Raw genomic sequence first — 22,223 nt, 5'->3', positions numbered from 1 at the left:
GAAATATAAAAGCTATATGGAATCGGAATCATATATTCTAAGTATTATACTGTTCTCACCAGTCATCAATTTAGTCATGCCTACTCTACAATTTACATTCATCCTTCGTCAGTATAAGTTAGATAGGAGGTGACGCAAGTATCGATCCGGATGCTGGCAGACGGAGGGTGCACACCCTACACCCGTCACGCCGCGTGCGGCCAACTGCCACACTACTACCTGCTGGCCCCCGGTTTGGCACCGGTTTCGAGATTTACCTGTAATTCCTCAGCAACCACTGATGTACACCCTAAATAAAAGCGGCATCTGCAAAAAGAAATTCATATGGAGTGATAAACGTATTTGCAACTGCAAGAATGCTTCAACAGCAACTATACCAACATGGGTTTTAAGGAAAATAAAAGCTATATGGAATCGGAATCATGTATTCTAAGCATTGTACTGTTCTCACCATTTACTATGTTATCGTCATCTAGTCATCAATTTAGTCATGCCTACTCTGCAGTTTACATTCAACCTTTGTCATTATAAGTCTATTTATTATGTTATGGTCATCCAGTCACCTATTTAGTCATGCCTACTCTACAGTTTAGCCGGCCGGAGTGGCCGTGCGGTTCTAGGCGCTACAGTCTGGAACCGTGAGACCGCTACGGTCGCAAGTTCGAATCCTGCCTTGGGCATGGATGTGTGTGATGTCCTTAGGTTAGTTAGGTTTAATTAGTTCTACGTTCTAGGTGACTGATGACCTCAGAGGTTAAGTCATATAGTGCTCAGATCCATTTGAACCATTTTTACAGTTTACATTCATCCTTTGTCAGTATAAGTTAGATAGGAGCTGACGCAAGTATCGATCCGGATGCTGGCAGACGGAGGGTGCGGCCGCTAGACCCGTGGCGCCGCGTGCAGGCGGTTGGCACACTACTACCTGGAGGCCCCCAGTTTGACGCCTGTTTCCAAATTTACCTGTAATTCCTCAGCAACCGCTGATGTGCGCCCTAAATAAAAGCGACATCTGCAAAAAGTTATTCATATGGAGTCAGAAACGTATTTGAAACTGCAATAATGCTTCCACAGCAACTATACCAACATGGATTTTAAGGAAAATAAAACCTATATGGAATCGGAATCATATATTCTAAGCATTACACTGGTTCTCACCATTTACTATGTTATCATCACCAGGTCATCAATTTATTCATGTCTACTCTACAGTTTACATTCGTCCTTTGTCATTATAAGTCAGTTTATTACGCTATCGTCATCCAGTCATCTATTTAGTCATGCCTACTCTACAGTTTAGCCAGCCGGAGTGGCCGTGCAGTTCTAGGCGCTATAGTCTGGAACCGAGCGACCGCTACGGTCGCAGGTGTGAATCCTGCCTTGGGTATGGATGTGTGTGATGTTCTTTGGTTAGTTAGGTTTAATTAGTTCTAAGTTCTAGATGACTGATGACCTCAGAAGTTAAGTTGCATAGTGCTCAGAGCCATTTTAACCATTTCTACAGTTTACATTCATCCTTTGTCACTATAAGTTAGATATGAGCTGACGCAAGTATCGATCCAGATGCTGGCAGACGGAGGGTGCCACGCTAGAAAGTGGCGCCACGGGCGGCCGACTGCCACACTACTACCTGGAGGCCCACGGTTTGTTGCCAGTTTCGAAATTTACCTGTAATTCCTCAGCAAACGCTGATGTACGCCCTAAATAAAAGCAGCATCTGCAAAAAGCAATTCATATGGAGTCAAAAACGTATTTCCAAGTGCAAGAATGCTTCCCCAGCAACTATACTAACACGGGTTTTAAGGAAAATAAAAGCTATATGGAATGGGAATCATATATTCTGAGCATTATACTGTTCTCAACATTTACTATGTTATCGTCATCCAGTTATCAATTTAGTCATGCCTACCCTACACTTTACATTCATCCTTTGTCATTATAAATCCAGTTATTATGTTATCGTAATCCAGTCATCCATTTAGTCATGCCTACTTTACAATTTACATTCATCCTAAGGTATAAGTTAGATATGAGCTGACGCAAGTATCGATCCGGACGCTAGCAGTCGGAGGGTGCGCACTCTAGAAAGTCACGCCACGGGCGGCCGACTGCCACACTACTACCTGCTGGCCCCCGGTTTGGCACCTGTTTCGAGATTTACCTGTAATTCCTAAGCAAACGCTGATGTACGCCCTAAATAAAAGCAGCATCTGCAAAAAGCAATTCATATGGAGTCAAAAACGTATTTCCAAGTGCAAGACTGCTTCCACAGCAACTATACCAAACCGGGTTTTAAGGAAAATGAAAGCTATATGGAATCACAATCATATATTCTGAGCATTATACTGTTCTCACCATTTACTATGTTATCGTCATCCAGTCATCTATTTAGTCATGCCTACTCTACAGTTTAGCCGGCCAGAGTGGCCGTGGAGATCTAGACGCTATAGTCTGGAACCGAGTGACTGCTACGGTTGCAGGTTCGAATCCTGACTCGGGCATGGATGTGTGTGATGTCCTTAGGTTAGTTAGGTTTTTTTGTTCTAAGTTCTAGGCGACTGATGACCTCAGAAGTTAAGTCGCATAGTGCTAAGAGCCATTTGAACCATTTCTACAGTTTACATCCATCCTTTGTCAGTATAAGTTAGATAGGAGCTGACGCAAGTATCGATCCGGACGCTAGCAGTCGGAGGGTGCGGCCGCTTGAAAGTGACGCCACGTGCGGCCGACTGCCATGCTACTACCTGCTGGCCCCCGGTTTGGCACCTGTTTCGAGATTTACAATTTCTCAGCAAACGCTGATGTACGCCCTAAATAAAAGCAGCATCTGCAAAAAGCAATTCATATGGAGTCAAAAACATATTTCCAAGTGCAAGAATGCTTCCACAGCAACTATACCAACATGGGTTTTAAGGAAAATAAAAGCTATACGGAATCGGAATCATATATTCTGAGCATTATACTGTTCTCACCATTTACAATGTTATCGTCATCTAGTCATCAATTTAGTCATGCCTACCCTACACTTTACATTCATCCTTTGTCATTATAAGTCCATTTATTATGTTATCGTCATCCAGTCATCTATTTAGTCATGCCTACTCTACAGTTTAGCCGGCCAGAGTGGCCATGGAGTTCTAGACGCTATAGTCTGGAACCGAGCGACTGCTACGGTTGCAGATTCGAATCCTGCCTCGGGCATGGATGTGTGTGATGTCCTTAGGTTAGTAGTTTTATTTATTCTAAGTTCTAGGCGACTGATGACCTCAGAAGTTAAGTCGCATAGTGCTCAGAGCCATTTGAACCATTTCTACAGTTTACATCCATCCTTTGTCACTATAAGTTAGATATGAGGTGACGCAAGTATTGATCCGGATGCTGGCAGATGGAGGGTGCACATGCTAGAACGTGGCGCCACGCGCGGCCGATTGCCACACTGCTACCTGCCGGCCCTCGGTTTCGCGCCTGTTTCGAAATTTACCTGTAATTAGTCAGCAACTGCTGATGTACGCCCTAAATTGAAGCGGCATCCGCAAAAAGCAATTCATATGGAGTCAAAAACGTATTTCCAAGTGCAAGAATGCTTCCACAGCAACTATACCAACATAGGTTTTAAGGAAAATAAAAGCTATATGGAATCGGAATAGCCCGCATCTCGTGGTCGTGCGGTAGCGTTCTCGCTTCCCACGCCCGGGTTCCCGGGTTCGATTCCCGGCGGGGTCAGGGATTTTCTCTGCCTCGTGATGGCTGGGTGTTGTGTGCTGTCCTTAGGTTAGTTAGGTTTAAGTAGTTCTAAGTTCTAGGGGACTTATGACCACAGCAGTTGAGTCCCATAGTGCTCAGAGCCATTTGAACCATTTTTTGAATCGGAATAATGTATTCTAAGCACTATATTGTTCTCAACATTTATTATGTTACCGTCATCCAGTCATCAATTGAGTCATGCCTACTCTACAGTTTACATTCATCCTTCGTCACTATAAGTCAATTTATTATGTTATCGTCATACAGTCATCAATTTAGTCCTGCCTACTCTATAGTTTACATTCGTCCTTCTTCACTATAAGTCAATTTATTATGTTTTCGTCACACAGTTATCAATTTAGTCATGCCTACTCTACAGTTTACATTCATCCTTCGTCACTGTAAGTCAATTTATTATGTTATTGTCATACAGTCATCAATTTAGTCATGCCTACTCTATAGTTTATGTTCATTCTTTGTCAGTATAAGTTAGAAAGGAGCTGACGCAAGTATCGATCCGGATGCTGGCAGACGGAGGGGCCACACCCTACACCCGTGGCGCCGTGTGCGGCCGACACCCACACTACTACCTGCTTGCCCTCGGTTTCGCGCCTGTTTCGAAATTTACCTCTAATTAGTCAGCAACTGCTGATGTACGCCCTAAATTAAAGCGGCATCTGCAAAAAGCAATTCATATGGAGTCAAAATCGTATTTCCAAGTGCAAGAATGCTTCCACAGCAACTATACCAACATGGGTTTTAAGGAAAATAAAAGCTATATGGAATCGGAATAATATATTCTAAGCATTATACAGTTCTCACCATTTACTATGTTATCGTCATCCAGTCATCAATTTAGTCGTGCCTACTCTACAGTTTACATTCATCCTTTCTCTCCATAAGTTAGTCCTCAACGGTTAGTTGCCTTTCTTAACGCCGTTTTAACATTTGGAAGCGTTGATTGCACTTTATTTGCAGAAAATTATTCATGTGACCACGGTGTTGGAAATATTCCGCGACCTTCAACGTCTTCTAATTGCCAAATCAGATATATGTTATTGTTGTTGTTGTCTTCACTTCAGACAGTGATCTGATACACCTCGCCACGCTAATCCATCCTGAAGCCGTCGTCACACGAACCGCACATTTGGACGTCACCCTTGAGCATGCCGGATACACCGAGCTGCTGGAAGCTAATATGATGTGCAGCGACCTGTCTTAATGTGACATACGCGAGTACAGTGTGCTCCAGCGGCAGTTCTCAACTCTACCTTTCTCACAAATCACACAGTTTGTTTACGAAATGGACAGGCGTAACATTCCTAAAAATGGTTCAAATAGCTCTAAGCACTGTGGGACTTAACATCTGAGGTCATCAGTCCCCTAGACATAGAACTACTTAAACCTAATTAACCTAAGGACCTCACAAACATCCATGTCCGGGACAGGATTCGAACCTGCGACCATAATGGCATCTCGGTTCTGGACTGAAGCGCCTAGAACCGCTCGGTCACAGCGGCCGGAGTAAAATTCCTACATCAGCCTTTTAAAATGCACATTGCCTCGCTTGTCTATTGGCTAGTCATGGTTTTCTGTTTGTAGAACACACGAATAAAAATGGCTCGGAGCACTATGGGACTCAACATCTTAGGTCAAAAGTCCCCTAGAACTTAGAACTACTTAAACCTAACTAATCTAAGGACATCACACACACCCATGCCCGAGGCAGGATTCGAACCTGCGACTGTAGCAGTCCCGCAGTTCCGGACTGCAGCCCCAGAACCACTAGACCACCGCGGCCGGCAGAACACACGAATAAAAACTTGAATACCCATGAGCAAGTTGTAAGACAAAAAGGAAAGTTTCACGTGCAATTAGTAAGGACATCAGCTTACAAAAGTGCCATTGAATATAAATTAGTCCGGTACAAATTAACAGTAGCCTTCCACATAGAGAAGAAATTTTTCAACAATGTCACATTTCAGTAAAACCCTAAAGTCTTTATTATTTGATCGCTACATCTATTCAGCAACAGAATCTTTGCGACATGTCAAACACAAGACAAAACGAGAAAGTGCAAAATATATTCCAGCAAGTAGTGCAAGCTCTCTTTCAGATAAAGCTAATGGAACAAATATATATTACTGAGAGAGAGTACAATCATACGTACATATTATCGAATATTATAAAATATACATATGTTGAATTAATAAGGAACTCTCAGAACCTATTAGAATGCGTGATGTAAGTAAAATAATAATAATAATACTCATAACAATTTGGATATAATGAGACGCGAACCTGCAACACAAAACGCATCAATTTACAACTCTGCATCTCTGACCATTACACTACACTGCACTTGCGCAACATGGGACCTTGTCACGTATCTTATGATCTTCTGAAGGCTTTAATCACAGATATGTTACTACCTGACGTTTAGTTATAACAAATAGTGCCAAGATAAAAGTATTTTTGATGATTCTTCAGTGTGCCTTCACCTTGAAACGACATTCTTTCATAACGTGTAAGTTACAATTCGAAGTCTTTAATCACCTATATGATGTTTCCCATCATTTTACCACAACAAATCATACTAATAAACGACCGGTTTTCGAGAGACCAGTTTGCTGGTACTCTGAAATGGAATATATTCGTAGGACGTAAGTTATAAAACTCACCAAATATGGCCTTTATCTCAAATCCAATATGGCGTCTGCATCTGAAAAGAGATGGCGTGCATGTGACGTAGGCGGTGATGTTCCATCTATTGATCTATTGGCCTACGTCCACATGCACGTTCAGAATACCTGTAATGCTTGATTTTGCTCTACGATTTCAGAAAGACTCCCCATCGTTCTTTTTCCACGCTATGGCGTCAGAAAATCGGCGCGCTCAACGTTGACCTCGATTTCACGGCCCGTGTGCCGACAGCTTAGGCAAGCTGCTTCATCTTTGCGTAACGGTTGCAGCCCTCATCCATTTGAACCTGCTTACTGTATTTCAGCCTTTGTCTCCCTCTACGATATTCCCCCCCCCCCCCCCCCCCCCCTTATCCACACACACACACACACACACACACACACACACACACACACTTCCATCCGCCATCCGTTACGAAACTGACAATTCGTTCATGCCCCAGAATGTGTACTCTCAACCGAGCCCTTCCTTTAGTAATTGCATCACAAATTTATTTGTTGCTTAATTCGATTCAGCACCTTATCATTAGTTATTCCATCTGCCCATATAATTTATTTCTTCTATAGCACCACATTTCAGAAGCTTTTGTTTTTGTTGTTGTCTCAGCTACATATCATCTACGTATCACTACAGTCAAGAAACATACCTGAAGAATAGACTAATCATCAAGTTACATTTATATTCGATGTTAACAAATTTCTCTTTTTCGTAAATGCTGTTCGTGCTACTGCCATACTGCATTTTAACATCTCTTCGCCCATCAACTTTTTCATAAATGCTGTTCGTGCTACTGCTATCCAGCATTTTATCATCTCTTCGCCCATCAACAGTTACTTTGCAGCCGGCCGGAGTGGATGAGCGGTTCTACGCGCTCCAGTCTGGAACCGCGCTACCGCTATGGTCGCAGGCTCGAATCCTGCCTCGGGCATGGATGTGTGTGATGTCCTTAGGTTAGTTAGGTTTAAGTAGTTCTAAGTTCTAGGGGACTGATGACCACAGAAGTTAAGTCTCATAGTGCTCAGAGCCATTTGAACCATTTTTTGAGATTTTGCAGCATAAATAACAACGCTCATCGACCCCTTTCAATGACTCGTTTCCTGATCTAATCCCATCAGCATGAAATGATTTAATTCGACTACATCGCGTTACCCTGTCTTGCTTTTCGTCATTTTCATCTTATATTCTTCATTTAAGACACTGTCCATTCCACTCAACTGCTCTCGCAAACCCTTCTCTGTCTCTGACAGGATTGTGGTGTCATCGGCAAACCTCGAAGCATTTATTTTCTCTCTGAAAAAATCCCTTTCCAAATTCCTCTATGGTTCCTTTTTAATGCTTGTTCACTGTACACATTGACTAACATCAGCAGTATGCTGCAGGCCCGTCTCACTCCCTTCTCAACTACTCCTTCCCTTTCACGTTCTTCGTCTCTTGTAACTGCAGTCTGGTCTCTATAGAAGCTGTGAATAACCTTTCGCTCCCTGTATTTTATCCCTGCTGCCTGCAGAATTCAAACACTCTTCAAAGATGAGTTGTGTCAGTATTGCTCCGAATGATCCTATAGTCCTCCGCAATACGTACAAAAACCTTGGTCTTCTGTCAATTTTTGCATTCTTCTGTAAACAACTACACTCTTGGAAATGGAAAAAAGAACACATTGACACCGGTGTGTCAGACCCACCATACTTGCTCCGGACACTGCGAGAGGGCTGTACAAGCAATGATCACACGCACGGCACAGCGGACACACCAGGAACCGCGGTGTTGGCCGTCGAATGGCGCTAGCTGCGCAGCATTTGTGCACCGCCGCCGTCAGTGTCAGCCAGTTTGCCGTGGCATACGGAGCTCCATCGCAGTCTTTAACACTGGTAGCATGCCACGACAGCGTGGACGTGAACCGTATGTGCAGTTGACGGACTTTGAGCGAGGGCGTATAGTGCGCATGCGGGAGGCCGGGTGGACGTACCGCCGAATTGCTCAACCCGTGGGGCGTGAGGTCTCCACAGTACATCGATGTTGTCGCCAGTAGTCGGCGGAAGGTGCACGTGCCCGTCGACCTGGGACTGGACCGCAGCGACGCACGGATGCACGCCAAGACCGTAGGATCCTACGCAGTGCCGTAGGGGACCGCACCGCCACTTCCCAGCAAATTAGGGACACTGTTGCTCCTGGGGTATCGGCGAGGACCATTCGCAACCGTCTCCATGAAGCTGGGCTACGGTCCCGCACACCGTTAGGCCGTCTTCCGCTCACGCCCCAACATCGTGCAGCCCGCCTCCAGTGGTGTCGCGACAGGCGTGAATGGAGGGACGAATGGAGACGTGTCGTCTTCAGCGATGAGAGTCGCTTCTGCCTTGGTGCCAATGATGGTCGTATGCGTGTTTGGCGCCGTGCAGGTGAGCGCCACAATCAGGACTGCATACGACCGAGGCACACAGGGCCAACACCCGGCATCATGGTGTGGGGAGCGATCTCCTACACTGGCCGTACACCACTGGTGATCGTCGAGGGGACACTGAATAGTGCACGGTACATCCAAACCGTCATCGAACCCATCGTTCTACCATTCCTAGACCGGCAAGGGAACTTGCTGTTCCAACAGGACAATGCACGTCCGCATGTATCCCGTGCCACCCAACGTGCTCTAGAAGGTGTAAGTCAACCACCCTGGCCAGCAAGATCTCCGGATCTGTCCCCCATTGAGCATGTTTGGGACTGGATGAAGCGTCGTCTCACGCGGTCTGCACGTCCAGCACGAACGCTGGTCCAACTGAGGCGCCAGGTGGAAATGGCATGGCAAGCCGTTCCACAGGACTACATCCAGCATCTCTACGATCGTCTCCATGGGAGAATAGCAGCCTGCATTGCTGCGAAAGGTGGATATACACTGTACTAGTGCCGACATTGTGCATGCTCTGTTGCCTGTGTCTATGTGCCTGTGGTTCTGTCAGTGTGATCATGTGATGTATCTGACCCCAGGAATGTGTCAATAAAGTTTCCCCTTCCTGGGACAATGAATTCACGGTGTTCTTATTTCAATTTCCAGGAGTGTAGTTTCAGTATTTTTCAACCACGAGTTACTAAATTCTTGTTTCAGCAGTATTCACACCCATCACAACCTTCCTTCTTTGGAATTGTTACATCCTTTTCGAAGTCTTGAGGGCCTCGTGCATAATTCGTACCAGGTGGAATAATTTTGTCACGGATGGTGTTTTTCAAGGGTGTCAATAATTCTGAGAGAATACGGTATATTCCAGGGGTCTTGTTTCGACTTGGGACTGTCAATGCTTTGCCAAATTACTTTCGCAGTATTACTTCTGCCATCGCATCTTCAATTACTTCCTGTTCCGTTTTCCTTCTTTGTTTCATATTGGCTTGCTATCTGAGACCTTCATATTCATTCTTCATTTCTCTTGCTTCCAAGCGTCTCTTTAATTTTCCTGTAGGCACCATCTAAATTTCTCCTAGCCATGCTTGCTTCTACGCCCTGTAGACCCTTCTGCTTAGCCATTTTACACTTACGTCAATCTCATTTATTAAATCTATGTGTTCCCTTTTGCCTACTTCATTTGCTGCATTTTTATGGTTCCTCCTTTAGTCATTTGAATTCAGTATCTCCTTTACAATTTGGAATTTCTAGTGGACCTTTTTTTGCCTATTGGTACCTCCGCTGCCTTCATTGTTTGAAAATATGAAAAAGTGCGTGTTTTGAATGTGTTCTATATGGAAGACTGCCAACACAGAATAGTCGTCTTCCTTATGGTCCACTGTGCTGCGACATCGGCTCTGCTACGCACGTCTGCAGGAATGCGGCGCCTCTAGCAATAACAACAATTTTAATATTCATTCATTCGTTCAAAATTTAGCAGTGTCATTTCTTGATATTACGTAATGTGGTACACTGGCTTTGATACTTTTAAGGTAGCTGCCGTCTGAAAGTCAAGTCTGTTTAAGTATAACATTGACACAGTTTTTATGAATTTTGTATTTATATTCGGATGATCGGTTTATTGTGTGTTATTGTAATTGATATCATATCTGGGTAAGTGTTATCGTAATGACAGCTCTTCGTGTGTGCTCTTGAGCTCTGGCAAACGACAATGGTGGCGGGCAGTAACGCTCAGTGGTGTCTCCTTCTGGTTCTATACGCATACGCTGACAGGTATGCTGTGGTCAGACTTCGGATATTTTTAACAAGTTACTGGTAGTAATGGGTTTGGGATGATCAACACTCATTTCTCAGGTACCAATTGTAGTCAAAGTATCATACGTTTGCTGTTATTAAAATGTTGTTATTTTATCATTAAAATTGTATATATATTTAAAAAATCAGTTATATTTAGATCAGGATTATTAACATTCAATACTTGACTTTAGTGACTGCAGTTCTGTTGGCCTCCAATTGAATAGTTCTTTGTTGAGCACTGGATACTTTTATCAAAGGCATTGGCTCAAGACTGTAATGAAATCAGCGTCAAACTGTCAGTTATCAAATTTAATTAACTGATGAATAGACCATTATGTTATTTAATTTATCATATTGATACTTTAAAAAATTGACTTTTTGTAAATTTAGTTGAAAATGGTGTGTGTGCTACTCTTGTAATGTGAAGTAGACGACTATAAGGCAAATATTGAAATATCAGTAAAATAAAAGCAAGTACTTGTCACAAAAATTTTGGAATGCTAGAATATCCATTCACATTGAAGTAACTTTGTTAAATGAATCACAGTTTAGTGGAGTAAGTTGTATAAATGGCTTTCTGGGTAAACGGGCACACATTATTTTGAATAAAACTTTTAACGTTTTCTTTTGGTATTTTGGTCAGCAACCGATCCTGATCATTTTCAGAAAGTGTGGGTACGGCACCACCAGATCACTTGTTTCGTTTAGTATACATACAGACATACACATCACGCACTCTTCTTCTGATTTTGACACATAAACTCTACTACATCATCTGCTAGAGAAGCACAGCCTTTCGCACAGACAGATCCGCACTGAATTGCCAGTGGTATTCCAGTATATTGAGGTATGTTCTTCCTGTATCCGACCAAGTCCAGCCCAGCACAGGTGAGAGGTATTATTACGTAGCATTCTGCCTAGTGGCAGTTCAGTGTGTTCATATGGAGAATTTCTGACGCCAGTGCTCCATGTCTTCTGTTTCCTCCTTCAGTCTGCTGTATCTTTTTCCATTCTGAATTCATCTTCTTCTTCATCGTTCTGTAATTCCTTTGATCTTCTCTTCCAAGACGTTGTGTATGAGCCCCTCGTTTCCAACAGGTATGTGTACGATCCAGTTGGCCTTCCTCTGAAGAACTGTATTCAAAATAGTTTCGTCTATCCTACTCTTTTCAGTAAATCTTCGTTTGTCGTCCGATCTGTTCACTTGATCTACTCTATTCTTCTCCAGCACCACATTTCAAAACTTGTCAGGTATTTTTTCTGCGTTTCTCTTGTGGTCCACGTCTCTGCTCATTGCAGTGCAGTGTTCTAGATATACCATTTCACCAGTTTCTTCCTTAATTCCAAGCTCAACTTGCTGGTCAGCAGAGTTCTCTGTTTGTTAACTGCGACTTTGGCCATAGCGATTCTTGATCGAATTTCCTTTGTGCACTGGGCGTTCTTGTCAGCAAGCTTCCCAAATACCTGAACAGCATCACATTCTGCCGTTCTCGATTGTCGAGAATTATCCCAAAGGTTTCTCCCAGTTTGACATCCGCGTCACTTTTGATTTCTCGATGTTGAGTTCCGTGCCAAATTTCTTTCCAGTTTCCACCAAACAGTTCATCATGTGTTGCAGTTGTCTTTCATTTTTGTCGAGCACTACCAGGTCATCTGGATACTTGATGGTGTTGATGAATCGTCCTCCAGGCCCTTCAAAGCTTCTCTCGCCTTTTAGTCTTCCTATAGGTTGGAGAGACTAGATGATAGGTAACATCCTTGTCTGACCCGTCTTCCTGTTTCCACACTGTTTGTTTCTCCGTGGTTCAGTCGCATCTTCATTCTTTGTACCACGTGCAAGGTGAGAATTAGTCTCCAGTCTTGCCTTCGTATTGTCTTAATGATGTTCATTAATTTTGTCCAGTTGACTCTGTCAAGGGCCTTCTGACGGTCTATAAAACAAGCGCAAACTTCTTCCTTAACGGCCAAAACTCCCTCCTACAAAATCCTCACCATACCGATGGCGTCTCTGGTTCCTCTTTCTTTCCTAAATCCAAACTGGTCCTCTCCCATTACTAATTCAATTTTGTGTTCAACCCCTCTGTTGAGCATTCTTGTAATATATGAGATCAGACTAATTGTTCTATAATCACTACATTTCTTAGCTTTTTTCTTCTCAAGAGCAACTATTGTGACGTCCGAAATGTGCTTTGTCAATAGCCTCCTCTGTCTCTATTTCGACGTCTTGCGAACGATGTTCCCTATTATAGAGTTCCTTTACGTTTTCTTCCCATATTTACAGCATCTCCGCTTGTTCAGTATCCATTTGTCCTCTAGAATCTCCTATTGCGAAGGTCCTTACTCCTTTGCTCTCTCTCCTTCCTAGCTCTTTCGTTTTTTGGCATATGAGGTCTTACCTTCCTCTTGTTTGTAGTTCTTCTCTACTTCGTCGCACATTTCTTCTGAAGAATTTTCCTTCGCTTTTTCTGTTTCTGTCCCTAAGAGCGTTGTTATGACCGCTGCATCCTTCTTCATTAACATTTTAAACTTCCTCCATCTTCTACCGCGTCTCACTGGTGACCCAGTATTTCCTTGATCTGTTTGCATCCCTCCCAACTTTACTCCTTATAGCGTACAACAAAACCAGGTTAACGTTTCACCACAACACTTCTGCACTTGAATCACTTCATTAAATTGTTGGACTAAGGATATTCTTACTTACTCATTGTTCTCTCCTAGCTTTTCCAGGTCCCCTCCCATGCTGTCGGATTCTCTTTAACCTAATACTGATGTCTGCAACCAAAAGGCTGTAATCTGAGTGACATCGGCAACCGGTATAGTCTTGGCGTCTTTCACGCTGCCCCTAAACCTCTCTTTGACGAGTACGTCGTCTCTCTGGTAACTGTTAATTTCTCCTGAGCTCTTCCATGTGTACAATTTACTGTTCTTTTGTCTTGAACCAAGTGTGCATCATAATAAAGTTGTTTCGATGATAGAATTCCACTAGCATGTACTGGCAGAAGTAAGGCTGTGAGGACGGGGCGTGAGTCGTGCTTGGGTAGCTCAGATGGTAGTGCACTTGCCCACGAAAGGCAAAGGTCCCGAGTTCGAGTCTCGGTCCGGCACACAGTTTTAATCTGCCAGGAAGTTTCGTATCAGTGTACACTCCGCTGCAGAGTGAAAATCTCATTCTGGAAATTTCCTTCTTATTATATATATCTCAGATGACGTTCCAGAGGGCATATAAAGACATTTGAGTATTCGAATGCAATGTTGTGTGGAATTTTCGAAGCAATACATGAAGAGCTCTCATAGATATAGAAGAGTGTTGCTTATAAAATTCGTAAGACAGCTACAGATTTCATCCAATTCCACAGAACATAGATAAATTTAAGTTTATAAACTGATATTTAAGAAAACAAGTGATGTATCTTTCTGTTGAAGCATGCGTGTGCACTTGCTTTTGCTGTGAGTGTGAAGAATGCTGACAAGATGTCCCGTGCACCGACGCAGCAGAAACACTGAAAATAATAGCTGAATCTTGTGACACGTGCCGTCTTATGTAGCAACTAACTCTGCTGTTGCGATATAGCGTTTCCCCAAATGAAAAACAAGTTTAGTTGGAAACGAGCCCATTTGGACCTGCTGAGGAGACCGGAAACCTTTGCATCGGACTATATTACAAGAGCCAATGCTTTGGTCACATCTACGTCTATTAAATTTATCTATTTTTAAATACATAGATTATTCGATGTTTTGAAAATTTATAAAGGGTATTGCACTGTACACACACACACACACTCTCTCTCTCTCTCTCTCTCTCACACACACACACACACACACACACACACACACACACACACACATATATATATATATATATATATATATATATATATATATATATATATATTCAGTTGCCTGTATCTGATTTTTTACTAGCAGCGCTACCGTTGATTATTGTAAACTTTACTTCATTTACGAAAATGCGCTCACTGCTTTCATTTTACTTTCGTACTGACTACAAGCTTACTTATCGCTTCTGAATTTGTCAGGTAAATTACTCACTTTATTCACGCATTTAATGATGTTGACTTTCTTGTTTTATAAATTTTTCGATGTTTATGCAGAGGTCATTAACATCCCAGACGCGTTCCATCAGGTTCAGATCAGGTGTAATTGGTGGTCAAGACATCAGCATGTGTTCATTATTACGCTGCTCCAACGACTGTAGCATGGTACTGGCCTTGTTGCACGAACAGTTGTCATGCTGGAAGATGCCATCGTCATTGGGAAAGCAATCAAGCTTGTAAGAATGTAAATGGACAGCAATAATGTGTACGTAGTCCGCAACTGTCATGGTGATTTAGATAACACCTCAGGTCCCATGATAGCCCAGACAAATGTCCTCGATAGCATAATATTTCCCCCACTGCCTGCGTCTATGAGCAGTCGTTTGGCTACATAACAGAGTATCGAGACACGACCATCGACGAGGTATAACAAGAAACGTGATTCACGTAACAAAGCGACACGTTTCCATTGATCACTATATAATCTGGATATTCCAGTGCCCAATGAAATCCTAACTGCCTATGTCAATGGGAAAATCCAGAAACAGGTAAGGGTCGGCTGCTGCAGGCCGCATGTTCAACAATACTGATTAAACGGTGTGCTCAGAAACACTTGTGCCCGCACGAACATTGTACTCTGTCGTGAGGCCTGCCACATATCGCCGCCCCTCCTGCTTTCCAGAGCGGGCAAGTCTACGACCTCTGCATTCTGTGATAAGACATGGACGTCGAACACCCTGTCACCTACTCGTGGTTTGGAATTTTCTGGTAAGTTCCTATGGGACCAAACTGCTGAGGTCATCGGTCCCTAGGCTTACACACTACTTAATCTAACTTAAAGTAACTTACGCTAAGGACAATACACACACCCATGCCCGAGGGATGACTCGAACCTCCGACGAGGGGAGCCGCGCGAACCGTGGCAAGACCCCCAGACCGCGCGGCTGCCCCGCGCGGTTACTCATAGTTTCAGTGTCGTTCAGCCACTTTCCTTTGTTTCTCACGACAGTCGCAAGTGAACAGCCGACCAGCTACGACGTTTCTGATACGCTCTTTCCAGGGTGCAGGGCCATAACAATCTGTCCTTTGTGAAAGTCGCTTAGTCGTTGTATTTTCCATTTCGGCTCCTACGATCACCAGAATGATTCCCCGTTCGTCTCCTCTCCAATTGTATAGTTTCCTTATTACTGAGTCATGTTCCGAACGAGACGCCATTCAGTCTCGCTGCGGCCAGTGGCCGAAATGATTTGGCTCATTAGTGCGTATCGTATTTTATTGTCTGCAGCGTGAAAGCTTTATTCGCAAAACAGCTACTAACCCGTGTTACTGGTAGTAATATATTAATAACAAATTAAAGAAAAAGTAACTTCAGACGAATTCGACAGTGTTCAACGAATCTAATCTGTCTAATCAGAAAGGGAAACGTTTGTTCAGGTAGGATTAATTCAGCATCGAATATGTGATAGAATAGAAATTTAAGGTGACGTAAAGTAATGACCAGTGATTTTTTTATGCTCTCGACTCACGATAATTAGTATCCTGTTTTTAGTGTGGTTAAAGAGATTCTGAACTGAAGTAAACAAATTGCAGGTAATTGCTAGATGAATTAATGATAGTGTATGCCATCTGACGCGAACCCCTCATCAACAAGTCGGTGAATGCTTAGCTACTGCTTAAATAGCGCTGCGGCTGACACTTCGTATTAGCTGTTGTGAACGTTGCCTATACAGCGTGAATCAGGAGGAAAGGCGATTCTGGACCAAAATCTTCATATGAACATACGTCCGTCTCTTAACACTTTCCAAGCAAACTAATGACACCAATGGGGAACAGGACAAATGCAGGTGATACTAGTGAAACATTGTGATCTAATGTTTTGTTTAGTATGTACATTTTCTCAAAAAAAGATGTTCAAAAAGTCCACCGTGAACTTCAGTGTATTTTGCAGCTCTTGCAGACAGCTGCTGTATTGCTAATTTCGGCTCACTCTACGAACGCTCTATTCCACGTATTTATGTTCAGTGATAAGCCAACATATACCCGCAATGGCATCAATAACGCGCAGTATTGCTAATTTCGGCTCAATCCCAAGAACGCTCTATTCCACGTATTTATGTTCAGTGATAAGCCAACATATACCCGCAACGGCATGAATAACGCGCAATTCTCACACGTGGGCACATGAAATCTGCATGCTACTGAGGAAACAAATTTTCAATGGCACTTACAGTGCGGTATTATTGGTAACCAACTCATCTGTACAGTTGTTTTAGATAACCGTCTTAATGAAATACGGTATCTTGATTTCCTTCTCTAGTGGCTGGAGTTGCTGCCTCTGGATCACGGGGTCCCGGGTTCGATTCCCGGGCAGGTTGGGGATTTTCTCTGCTTTCTTCAAATTATTTGAAGACGTCAGTTAAATAGACTGCTGCTTTATTGTTTTACTGTAATTCCAATGGTATTTTCATTTTGTAAACTAAAATCTCGTAACAGCCAGATACATGTAATTATGTTGTGGATTTGTTAACAAAATGTCGACATGAGTGACTACTCCAGAATTGTTCCAGTTTTATACGCTGACGTAATTTCTCTACAAATAACTATTTGTGGGCTTCCAAGTACATTATTTTTTGTGAAAAAATACAGTGTGTATCAGAAAGAATCATCCAATTTGACACGTCTACATTTCTGAAACTAATAAACATATACAATAAATGTTGTTTTTTGATGAATGGGAAACTCAAAAAGTTATTTCATATCTTTTCATAGGTGTTCAATATGCCCCCTTTGAGATGCACGGCATTTGTCAATGCGGTATTCAAATTGTTCTCACACTGCAGCGAGCATGTCTTGAATTACAGCTTCCACAGCTGCTGTTATGCGAAGTCTCAGTTCATTCACTGTTGACAAACTGCCTATTGGCTTCTGTCTCGGGTTCTTCGGCCGACGTTCATCTAATGATTTTTCTGACGTTTCGCCAGCACGAGTGGCTGGCATTGTCAAAGCTTCACCCTCCATTGCCGGTGGTGAACTGGAGCCGAGCTCGTGGGCGCAGGCTATATGTACCTGGCGCGCCAACGTCCGAGGGCTTCTCCGCGGTCATTTCCGGTGCGGTTCTCCTCTTGCTACCTGCGACGGTCGTTCGCTGCAGTACGGTAAGCCAGGATCCGTTGACCTTACGGCTTTCCTCTTTCTTGTTCAAACTGTTCGCGTGTTTTTGTATTTCTACAGCTTCTTCCCGTACTGCAGCGAACGACCGTCGCAGGTAGCAAGAGGAGAACCGCACCGGAAATGACCGCGGAGAAGCCCTCGGACGTTGGCGCGCCAGGTACATATAGCCTGCGCCAGCGAGCTCGGCTCCAGTTCACCACCGGCAATGGAGGGTGAAGCTTTGACAATGCCAGCCACTCGTGCTGGCGAAACGTCAGAAAAATCATTAGATGAACGTCGGCCGAAGAACCCGAGACAGAAGCCAATAGGCAGTTTGTCAACAAGTGGCCACGAAAGCCTCAACAATTTTGTGTCATTCACTGTTGTTGGTAAAGGAGGCACATGGACCCTGTGATATTCGCTATTTTTGACTTCATTAAAACAGCAAATACGAGTAGTTAATACTTTCAGCCAGAAGGCAAATACTTTTTTATAAATAGTGATTAATGTATAATAAGGCGTCGCATAGCGACGGTCGAATTTTCTAAATAATGTAATTCGTCGTCTTTGGGCGGCAATATAAACAGAAAAATACGGATAGATATGCGATCCTTCGCTATTTTGTTCGCTGGAGAACAAATGAAGCCTTGAGCGCTAAAGACTTGTACTGTTTTTTTCTTAAGTAAGACGGACACAGATTTGTGGCAGTCTGATCTAATTTTTACTAAATGTATAAAAACGTGTTATGTCTAAGTTTGAGTGAAGTGTAAAAAGAAGAACTCTTATAACTTATCGTGACGACGCACGAGCGACGCAAAGAGGACAATGGCTATATAAAAGAGCGCTCAATGGACATGAAACGGACATAAAAATCTACCGTCAATGTAGTACTAAGCTTAAGGTACGATATATGTTTTAGTTCAAATGGCTCTGAGCACTATGGGACTCAACTGCTGTGGTCATCAGTCCCCTAGAACGTAGAACTACTTAAACCTAACTAACCTAAGGACATCACACACATCCATGCCCGAGGCAGGATTCGAACCTGCGTCCGTAGCAGTCGCGCGGTTCCGGACTGCGCGCCTAGAACCGCTAGACCACCGCGGCCGGCTATGTTTTAGTTATAATAAATATTTGTTCTGGGAATACTGAATCATTTAGCAGTGCTCATTCCTATCATCTCCTCAGTATTATTTTCATTTTAATTATGCATTTTGCTAAGATTACAAACACCAAGATCAGCAGTCCAACGTGCGTGTTACATTGATAAAAAGAAAACTGTTTTATCGTCTCCTTGCATCAGCTTTAATATTGAATTTCCCTTTTGTGTGATGTTACAGTTGTTTTTGCGCCCTTAAGAACTTTCTGGTCCCTTAGGAAATTGTTTTGTCATAACAATAACTTCACATCCGGGTATGATCGTACCTACGATCATGAAGTAATTAGAAATACGATAACGCAATTTCTGAATCAATAGCACGCTAGTTGTGACTGCCTCAGGCCACGCGAAACTACAAGTAAAAACTATTCACATCTCATAATGCAATATTTTATGACAATGGTCAATCCATGATTCTTACGCCAATTGTGATTGATAAAACAGTAAGCGAAATCTCAATTTCCAACTTTCCATTGAATAACAACATCACTTTTATTTTGTAACATCACAACCCCCACAAGAAATAATCACATACAGTCAGGTCCAGTGACCTCGGAGGCCAGTAATGTAGGGCTGAATCATTTGGCACAGTGCAAACGATCGTTCAGTAATACTTTGATTTAAAAATTCCCGCATTTCCAGACGCCAATGTGGCGGTACCCAATCCTGTTGGTAGATGAAGTCGTTTGAATCTGTCTCCAACGTTCTGAAGTATATAGAGATATGTGCTTTCTGTGACAGTGTTCACGACAAAGAAAAATGGACCATATGCCTTTTCCCATGAAACTGCACAAAATAAATTTTGGAGAATTCCTCTCATGTTGTAAAACTTCATGTGGTTGTTACGTACGCCCTATTCTCACATTATGACAGATCACCTTTACGTTTAAATGGAATATTGCTTCCTCACTAAACACGAAGCGTGGAAGAAAACTGTCATCCTCAATCTTGCCAAGGACGAAGTTACAGAACTCCACAGGTTGTCGTTTGCCACCTTCACGAAGAGCATGCAGTAGTTGAATACTGTATGGTTTCATCTGTAAACGTCGACGCAAAACACGCCAGATGGACATCGGGTGCATGTTGAGCTGTCGAGGTGCACCGCAAACGGATTTCTGCGGATTTCTTGTGAAACCATGGCGGATGCGTTCGACGTCTGTGTCAGACACTCGGGGAAGGCCCGGCAATTTGGATTTACACAAACAACCTGTTTCTCAGAACTGTTCATGCCATCGCCTAATGCTCTGTGCTGTAGGAGGATCCACACCGTACCTAATACGAAATCACGCTGAGCAGTTATTACTGACCCGTACTGTGCAAAAACGTAGAACACAAAACCTTTCTGTTGTCCCTGCTCCATTTTTACTAGAACTGAAGTGGGCGCAAACTGCTGCTACCTAGCGGGAACCATGTAGAACTCTAGAGTTTACTGTTTCTAACAGTACGTTGTTCACGCACATATGTCAAATAATATAATGGTTATGATTTTTTTTAAAAACCAGATGATTCTTTTTGATGCGCCTGTCGTTCTGTATTAAAAAAATATGACTAGCAGTCCAGTTTTATTATATGATCAGACGCTATTTTATGATCAGATTTTGCATGCTGACGTAATTTCACCACAAATAACTGTTTATTTGCTTCCAAGAACTATTATAATTTCACCATAAGTAACTGTTCATTGGCTTCCAAGTACTATTGTTGTTTTGTAAAACAGTTCTGTATTACGAGTACGAATAGCTTTCTGTTGCTAACTTATAAAAAATTGTGGTGGCGCCACTTTATAAGACAACATCCTTATTATCTTTGACAACTGCGATCGACCTCAGTCGGTATAACATATGGCGTACATGATATTCATCTTTGATATTTGCTGACCATCTTACTACGACGTCTCCATGGCAACGGCGTCCGTAGCTAGTAAATTCAGGCCAGAAGAGTGCTCCACTGTTCTACTACATTTCGTATTATTCAAAACACAATGTAATTAGTGTACAATTATCATGGAGGATAATTATTTTACATAAATCCATTCGTTTATTCTGTACACACATTCTGTTGATTAAATAGCCGATTCTATGGATATATTATACTGGTAAAAGAAATTGTTTCTGCCAGATGGTACTACAAGAAATAAGAGAAATTATTTTAAAATCATTTTATTACTGTTACCCAAAATTTTTAACAATCCGTTCTGTCCTGTAGGCACTACATTTTTTCATAATTATTCACTTTTAGATAACTGTATCTTCAAATGATACGTAGTTTATGTAAATAGTTCCTCATCGGCTTACACTGACGTCATATACAGCACAAAAACACCCTCACCAGATCTATGTAACGCAATGCTGCCTAGCCATATCAGTGAATGAAGTCTACTGACTGTTATGGACATCGTCAACTTCAGTTTGTGGATAACACCTCTTCGATTTTAATAAGTATAAAGTAATTTATTTTAAGACACTGACTTCTTCATGTAACTAGCACGATTTCTATCCTTCACAGTGTTATTCTGAAGATGGCTTAAGATTGGGCCGAAATCGTCCATTTTAAATAAAATAACCATTACGATCTAGACTGTTTATCATTAATTTTATGTAGCTTTCAAGATTACGGATCTCCGGAAATGTTAACAAAAATTTTGGACGATGTATATAGTGTACATCTTTGATTTTCTTATTCAAATAGTTGGTAAACAAGGTAGATGTTTCACCACTGATATCTGTTACTTTGAGCATGAGCGCATGTATTAGTGCACATGCACATACAGAAGCATTTACGGATTACCGGCGAGGAACAACTTCTGTAAAAACAGTTAATACACAAGAAAAGAATGAGGACCACCTGAAGGCTGAAAATTACAAACGAACAAAATCAGGATGCTTAGAAGAACATCAGTGACGTAAGCGTCTCAGTATCAGCCCATTTACTGAAAATACCAATTCAAGTGACAAAAGGACATAGGATAGCAAGAAGAGGTTTTAAAACAAGACGAAAGTATGTCACCATGAGCTGTGAAAGTTGCTAAGTACATCATAGTGACGTCATTATCAGTTTAAGGGCAAGAGAGCCAGTGGCACCGGCCGTTGTGGCCGAGCGCTTCTAGGCGCTACAGTCTGGAACCGCGCGACCGCAACGGTCGCAGGTTCGTATCCTGCCTGGGGCATGGATGTGTGTGATGTCCTTAGGTTACGTAGGTTTAAGTAGTTCTAAGTTCTAGGGGACTGAT

This window comes from Schistocerca nitens, chromosome 5 (genome assembly GCF_023898315.1).
Source record: "Schistocerca nitens isolate TAMUIC-IGC-003100 chromosome 5, iqSchNite1.1, whole genome shotgun sequence".
NCBI lineage: Eukaryota > Metazoa > Arthropoda > Insecta > Orthoptera > Acrididae > Schistocerca > Schistocerca nitens.
The sequence above is the reverse complement of the archived record's forward strand: the minus strand, read 5'-3'. Positions refer to the sequence as shown.